A 9,037-nucleotide genomic window follows, 5' to 3' on the forward strand; every position below is an offset into this window, starting at 1 on the left:
AGTCACTTTTGGAGATGGAAAAAGAGCAAGGATTGTTGGAAAATGAGAAATCAAAACTCTAGGAATTCCATGCTTAAAAGATGTCATGTTAGTTGATGGACTTAAAGCTAACCTAATTAGCATTAGTCAAATTTGTGATGATGATGATGCTGAAGTATTTTTCAATAAGTTGAAATGTAGTGTGAAAGTTGCTAGTGGGATAGACATTTGTGAAGGAAAAAGGTCTAAAGACAATTGTTATTGTGTGAATGCAAATGAATCACATGTGCCAAATATATACAACAAAGCAACTGATGATGTTTTGGATTTATGGCATAAAAGATTAGGCCATATGAATTGCAAGGATATGATCAAGATTTCCAAGAAGGAATATGTGAGAGGTTTACCGATGTTGGTTGAAGAACTTGGAATTTGTGGAGAATGTCAAGTGGGAAAGCAAACAAAGAGTTCACACAAGTCAACAAACTACATCTCAACCTCACGACCTTTGGAGTTGATGCACATAGACTTGGTTGGACTGGTACAGACCGAAAGCATTGGGGGAAAGAAATACATACTTGTCTTGGTGGATGATTTCTCACGTTTTACTTAGGTTGCATTCTTGTGAGAGAAATCTGATGTGTTCAAAGCATTTTGTGGCTTGTTGAATAAAATTCAAAATGATAGAGTTGCTTCAAATGATTGTGTGATAAAACTCAGAACCAATCACGGAACTGAATTTGAAAACACATCATTTTCTGAGTTTTGTGATGAAAAAGGAATTACTCATAATTTTTCTGCTCCAATCACTCCTCAACAAAACGAAGTTGTCGAACGGAAAAATCATGTGTTGCTTGACATAAGTCGTGTCATGCTGACTAGTGCTCATTTGACAAATCATTTTTGGACTGAAACAGTCAGCACCGCTTGCTATACTGCAAATAAAGTCTATCTTCAACATGGTACAAAGTGCACACCATATGAGATTTGGAAAGGAAAGAAACCAAACGTGAAGCATTTGACAGTGTTTGGTAGTATATGCTGCATTTATAAAGATGGGGAAATGTTAGCAAAATTCGATTCACGAAGTGATATTGGAATTTTTCTAGGATACTCTCTCACAAGTAGAGCATATAGAGTGTTCAACAAGAGAACTAAAAATGTCATGGAGTCCATTAATGTTGTTGTGAATGACTCCTCCTTAAGTATTGAACAACCTGCTTCAGATGAAGAATTCCTTCAAAGTAACTTAATCGATGAGTCATCCACTACTCAGGTTGAAGTGCACCAAAATGTTGACTCAACAAAAGCTTTGAGAAAAGGACACAAGCAATTGCAAAAAGATCACTCCAAGTCCAACATTATTGGCAATGTAGAAGATAAAATGCTAGCAAGAAGCAAAATTACTGCTGTAGTAAACTTCACGTGCTACATATCAAAGATTGAGCCAAAAAATGCCAAGGAAGCTCTTTTAGACGATGATTGGATAATGGCCATGCAAGAGGAACTCAATCAATTTGTTAGAAATGATGTATGGTACCTTGTTCCCAGACCCAAATAAACAAATGTTATAGGAACAAAGTGGGTTTTTTGGAACAAAACTGATGAACATGGTATCATCACGAGAAATAAAGCTCGTCTAGTTGCTCAAGGATACACTCAGGTAGAAGGTTTGGATTTTGACGAGACATTTGCTCCCGTTGCGAGATTGGAGTCCATTAGGTTATTACTTGCTTTTGCATGTCATCTGCGTTTTAAATTATATCAAATGGATGTTAAGAGTGCTTTTTTAAACGGAGTACTTCAAGAAGAAGTATACGTGGAGCAACCAAAGGGGTTTGTTGATCCAAAACATCCTGATCATGTGTATCGGTTGAAGAAAGCTTTGTACGGTTTGAAACAAGCTCCTAGACCATGGTATGAAAAACTCTCAACCCATTTGTTAAAGAAAAGATATACTCGAGGAGCTGTTGACAAAACCTTGTCCGTTAAAAGAATACAAAAGGATGTGATAATAGCTCAAGTGTATGTGTATGACATAGTATTTGGCTCAACATCTGACATACTTGTCAAAGAATTCACTGAAGTTATGCAGAGCGAATTCGAAATGAGCATGTGTGGGGAATTAAATTTTTTCTTGGGATTACAGGTCAAACAAGTTGAAAACGGTATTTTTATCTTTCAGACAAAATATACAAGTGAGTTGGTTAAGAAGTTTAGTTTGGATTCAGCAAAACCAGTCTCCAATCCTATGGCAACAACCGCAAAACTTCACAAGGATCCAAATGGAAAAAGTGTTGATCAAACACTTTATAGAAGTATGATTGGGAGTTTGTTGTATCTTATTGCTGTAGGCCTGATATCTCTTATAGTGTTGGTGCTTGTGCATGATATCAAGCTGATCCAAAATAATCGCATTTGGAAGCTGTCAAAAGAATCATCAGGTATGTGCGTGGCACAGTTGATTTTGGTTTACATTATTCCTTTGAAACCAATTCTGAAATTGCTGGATTTTCAGACGCTGATTGGGCTGGAAATGCTGATGATCGGAAAAGTACTTCTAGAGGATGTTTCTATGTTGGAAATAATCTTGTCGCTTGGCATAGTAAGAAACAAAATTGTGTTCCTTATCCACTGCCGAAGCTGAATACATCGCTGCTGGTAGCTGTTGTACACAATTGCTTTGGATGAAGCAAATGATTAGTGAGTATGGCATTAATCAATGCACCTTCTCTATTTTCTGTGACAACACTAGTGCTATAAACATTTCCAAGAATCATGTTCAACATTCTCGTACCAAACATATTGACATTCATCACCATTTTATTCGTGTTCTGGTTGAAAAAAAGGTTTTAATATTGGAGTTTATTGCCACTAAACATCAACTTGCAGACTTGTTTACTAAGCCTTTAGGCACTCATCGTTTCGAAACTCTTCGAAAGGCATTAGGAATTTGTCGTGTTCTTTAAACTCTATTTTTCACTTTTCATTTTTTTCTTTTGTCTGCCTAACTTTTGTCCCCAAATTATCTCGTGCTAACTTTTGTCTGCCTAACTTAGTGGTTGTTACTATATGTATGTTTATTGATTAAACATGCCTACTTGGCTGAAACTCCACACCCTGTGAGCTTTTGTGCCTAAATATAGTGTGTGCATTTTTCATACACTCTTATTTTTTCATGTGTGCGATTTTATGTGTTTTGATTCTCTAGAACTTTCTTTGAGACCTCTTAAAACTCTGTATCATATATTACTCTATTTTGGAGACGATAGTAGGCATTAGGACTTCCCACCATTGCCATATATGCCAGTGCCTTTAATTTTTTTCCCTAGTTCGCCATTTTGAGCCTTTATGTAAGCTTTTTGTTCTTAAACTTTACTTTTTCTTCACAAGCCTCTTATATTGCAAATTCCCTCCCTTCTAAGAAGCTAGTAGAGTACGTTTTTCAAAGGAGAGAGATCAAGATTATTTAAAAGTTGAATATACAAATTTTGTGAAGAAAGCTCACTACAAATGAAGCACAAAAGAAGAGAAGAGGACAATAAGTCACTATGAATTAGAAGTGAACTACCACCCTTATACGAACTCACGTGTGTTGGTTTACATGAAAAGCAAGAACCATCTGAAATGAATTGTGCGGTGGTATGTCTCAAATACAACCGCTCCATTGAGTGCTAAGTTACATGGTTCATTGTTGTATTTCTCTCTTGGTTTCATTTCCAACTACTCTATTAGTCTTCTTAGACTTTGTGTTTCCTATCTTCTTCATTTCGTTAACCAAGTACCCGAAGGCTCATTACCATCCTTCACAAAGACCTACTTGATCCAACGACGGTAATTTTTGATGTGTGGAGACGAGATTGATTTGCAAGCCTATGGTAAAATTTTCATATAATGATCTTTCTGAGAGTAAACACTTCGCCTCTGAGAATATTCCTTGTGAGTTTAGGGGTTGTTGTTAAGTTGACTTGTTTAATTGTATTGTATTTCTATAGTCACGATTGTTTTGGCTATCTCTTGTTCGTATTATGTTTCAGTGGAAATTATTATAAAAAAAAAAACATTTTGTCCTTTTCTTTGCTTTATCCTTTCCGATTCTAGATTAGGTTTCTTATTTTTTTTTTTTTTTCTGATTATCTTATTGGTCTTTTAGTTGGTTTTGAACTTGGACTCATTTTTTTTCTTCTATATTGCCTTGGTTTTTTTCATCTTTGTTTCTTTATTGCCGTGGCCTCCATCTTTGTTCTTTGTTGTCGACCTCTCTTTGTTTTACACACAGTTTTTTCATCATGGTTTCCTCACGTAAGTCTGCACGTTCTCATGCTTTGAAAGGCAAGACTCCTAGTATTACTCCTTCCTTCTCTTCTCCCTGCACATGGTCTGTCACTCGAAAGTTGTTTGCGTCCCCACCTGCTTCTTCAACTTTTTTGCTGATTGTCCCAATGAGGTTTTCAAGCGTCTTCTTGATCTAAGCAAGCAGTTCTCTCAGTTGGAGTAGTTCATTAAGATTTCTACCAAGGATCTTAGTCATCAACCTTCTAAATTGAAGTAATGTATCCACCGCATCCCCAATCACCTGCTTACTCCTCTCATTCATATTTCATCCTCTGATGACGATTCTGACTTCCGTCCTGCTACTGTTCCACCACCTTTTCACACTCCCTATTCACCTATTCTAGAACGTACACCACTGCCAACTCTACTCCAGAAAATGATCCAGACGATCCCGAGGAGAGATCCCGCGAAGGATTCAGAGGAAGATCTCTACTGGGTTACCAATGACGAATCGTTGCCCAAGCATGATTGATTCTTTGGCTTTTCCTATGAAAAAAAGGGGGAGAGTTTTAGTTAGTAGTTAGGGGGAGCGATTTTAGTTTAGCTAGGAGAATATTTGGCTTAGTGAGTTTCTTTTAGTTGGATGATACATCATGTTTGGTTTATTATCTTTAGTTCTTAATAAAGCTTATTTTTGTTTCTCTTTTGGATGATGAAGGATGGTTGAATGATTATTCTTATTTCTTAATAAACTTGCACCATCTTCATCGTCCAAAAGAGAAATAAAAATAAGCTTAATTAAGAACTAAAGATAATCAACCAAACATGATGTATCATCCAACTAAAAGAAACTCACTAAGCCAAATATTCTCCTAGCTAAACTAAAATTGCTCCTCCTAACTACTAACTAAAACTCTCCACCTTTTTGTCATAGGAAAAGCCAAAGAATCAATCATGCTTGGGCAACGATTCGTCATCAGTAACCCAACAGAGATCTTCCTCTGAATCCTCCGCAGGATTGTCCTTTGGATATTTGTCTGGATCATTTTCTTGACAAAATGATTATTCTTATTTCTTAATAAACTTGCACCATCTATCTTGTGTACGTCACGGGTGTTTTGTTTAATGTGTGCATATTACAGACTTCAGTGCATAAGTTTTAATATTTTTTTTAAAAATATTGTATTTGAGGGTTTTGTCAAGGAAATGCCAAAGGGGGAGATTGATAGTGAAAAATTGGCAATTCTTGACAAAATGCCTGAGTTTGTAATAGCTTAGATTTGTTACATATTTTTAATTGGAATTGTTTAAGTCTAGGATGGTCTCTCACACTTTTGATGCAAAGATGTTACGTGAACGAGATACTATACAGGTATGTTTGCATGCATGCACCCATGCATCCAACTACATTCATCTATATCTCATAATATTGTATTTGAGATAGGTCTCTTATTAAAACTACTTTCAAGATAATTTGATTGTATTTGAAGAGACTTATCTGATTGCATGTTGGTGAGAGTTATCCAATTAAATGGATTGCATGGTTGTAATTTTTTATAAGGGTTGTTGCCATGTGTGTCAAATTCTCATCAGTTTAGGCTTTGTGGTGTTATAAGGATTGTTATCCAACTAAACCCTATCATTAGTTATGGAATCCTTATCAGTTCCAAACTGTTGTCGTGCCTTGAGGTGTTATAAGGAAGGTTTCGAATTGGTTTTTGGGTGAGCCGCATATGCATGAATTTTGTGTTCTTCGTGAAAAGCAACTAAAGGCAGCAGTGTGTTTTTGTTAAAGAAAAAATTATTTTTATGTTGCTGCCATCTTGCGGTTTCAATAGCATGCGTGTTTAAAGAGAAAATATTATTTTCATGCTAGTTTCATTTGGGTTTTTTTATTGAATGTCAATTATGAAAATGTGCCTTGTGATTTTCGTAATTGATTGGTTTTCAAACAAACACCTCATCATATAAACATTCTGCATGATCGAGTTAGTATCTTGCAAAGTTCGAGGGAAAAGGTGATTGACGATCGTGTTAGTATCGTGCCACTTCAACTCGAAGACTGAAGAAAGATCGAGTAGCAAACATGAAGATAAAGCTGCCAATTGCTATGGGTGTCTAGTTGATGAGTTTTGTAAGTCTTTATGTATTCTTTCTTTCTTAGTGCTTCCTGGCTTGGTAGCCCGAAGATTTTCCCAGTGGTGGGTTTTGCCTCGTTAAATCTTACATCATATGTGTGTTCTTTATATTTACGTTGAATATTTGTGTAGGATTAAGTTTGCATAACTATTAATTTGAACTATAATTTGGATTAGTTTTAATTAGAAAGTTAATTTATATCTCTAGGTTAGATTAGTACCCGTCCTAGGACTTTCAAAAGGGGATATCAAGATTGTTGTTGATCATATATTTAATCTCAATGGATACTCATTGCTTTATTTAAAGACATTCGGATTCTCATTCCTCTCTTCGCGGAAGTAAACTTTGTTGCGGATGTGGTGAGTATATCTAGGACATAAAGTTTAAATTTTTCAGTTGTAGAATAAAGATATTGTGGGACAAGATTTCTTTTTTTTTGTCAGAGTACGGTGGATCGAAATGTAAGCACCTCTCTAGTCCGGTTATGGAATAAGTGGGTTCGATTGGGTTGGGCCGTACAAATGGTGGGTGAGGCTCGTAGGTCATGTCGAGAATAACCATGCTTGCTTTGCAAGATACGGAAGTTTGTTCATATGAACTAGTTTCCTATATTGTGGAGATTTCTACAATTTAGGGATTTACTTGAGCCACAAGTAATCACAATCCTATAAGGAAAGAATATCTATTGCTAGATATCTGTTAGAATTGTCCCAGCTTTATGCAGATTTGCTACCCTAAAATGACTCTCTCTCAATCACTATAATACACCTATTTAGGGTTCATCAAGGTAATTCTAATATTGTGCACTCTACATACACTCTCTAGCCCACTACTTGAGTTCTAAGACCTTTACTGACTTGACCTCGGATAGCATTTGAATTGGTACCACACCGATGCCTAGGAATTCACAGTTTGTCTCTTTTTTTTTTGGAGGTGACCATTCTTGCACTCCTTCATTCACGGTAGCGCACATATTTGATTTCACACGTATCTTTATATGTGCCAGATGCCTTTTATTTTGATCGTTTTGGTGTATCATTCCCTAAGCACTTCTATTTGTTCTCTCTTTACGGTACTAAATAAAGGGATGTGATATAACACACCCCATTTTACTTCTCACACTTCTTTTTAATTTTCGACTGTCGGATCGGATGAATTAAAGAAGATCAACGGACATAAATGATCAAGAGGTGTGTGAGAAATAAAATGAGTGTGTGGATAACATACCCCCTAAATAAATGAACACTTATTTTGTAAGCACTTTATAAATAGAACACTTGCTTCCAACTTCCATTACATGAAATTGGACAAGATATGTCTAATGCTTCTAAGAATTGGATATGCTGCTCACAGTGACAAATGTACATTGGGACCAGGTGGTCCCAAGACCATCTTATACGTGTGAACGTTTTTTAAGGACTCTCTGAAATGTCTAGTATGCGTCCTTTTGTGACTACTAAGTGTTTGATGTAATGTTTGCTAAACATATCTCGACAGCACTCGGCATGTTGCGTTGAGATCATTCAAATCCTCTCGATAGCACTTATTAATTTGCTTCGGCACATATTGATATTTGTTGATATGCGCGTAATATGGTTCGGATGGCGACAAGCCCACCAAATGTATGATGAAATATCTCAGTGAATATATTGAAATTTTTTCTTTTGCAATTCCCTCTGTTTTTATTAAAAAAACTTAAACCTTCAGCACAAAAATCTCACAATGCTCAAGTACTAGAACCAGCACTGGCTACTCACATTAAAAAAAAAAAAATGATAATCCTCTATAAACTGTGAGTTATTGGACGAAAGGAGAAACAAACAAATGAGCAGATCAGCCCAACTATCACATGGAGGATTGCATACATAAATAAATCTATAGCGGTGGAGCTTCGTCATAATTATGGTATTGAGTTTTATTTTTTATTTTTTATTCCTCACCGCGTGTAACAGCAGGCCACATTTACCACGTGACTCTTAGCAAATTGTGCCCAAAGCCCTGGGCATTTCTTAACTGCAGAACATTTCAACCATATCCACTCCACACTATTTAATACTAGCAAAGGCCACACACTAAATGTGTGTGAGAACTATTATTTTTATTTTTCTTAAATATTATTTTTTAAATTTTTATAGGAGGAGTTATTTGATTTTCACGGAATTGAGCATTCGAAAAAAAAAAAAAAAAAGGTTGGCAATTAAGAAGGGAGAAAGAGATGATTAGTTTAGAGGGTATGATAGAGTGATTTAGCTGTGAGGTTTAAAAAAAATTGTAAAAGTTTTCAGAAATTTCAATTGTGCTTATATTTATTATTGTAGGAATTTGGTTTAAGCTTTCATCAATTCTTCTCACTAATAAACTTTTGCATTTTGAAAACTTCTGTCGCTCTACCCTTGTAGATGCAGAAAACCCAACGCTCTCTCGGCTGTGCTACTCGAGGCTCTGGGGTATGCTCAAATGGAATTATATGAATATGTAGTTTACATTAGATAATACATGAAATATGAATAGAAAGGGGAAAATGTTTTGTCTTGACTCTAGACGGAGGTGTTTTCCTTTTCTAATCCCTACTCATTCTGTAGTTTACATTAGATAATATATAAAATATGAATAAAAAAGGGGAAACGTTTTGTCTCGACTTTAG

Source organism: the organism of the source record quoted next, unplaced genomic scaffold (genome assembly GCF_019419815.1).
Source record: "Pyrus x bretschneideri cultivar Hongxiangsu unplaced genomic scaffold, Pyrus_bretschneideri_v1 Contig1, whole genome shotgun sequence".
Taxonomy (NCBI): Eukaryota; Viridiplantae; Streptophyta; class Magnoliopsida; order Rosales; family Rosaceae; genus Pyrus; species Pyrus x bretschneideri.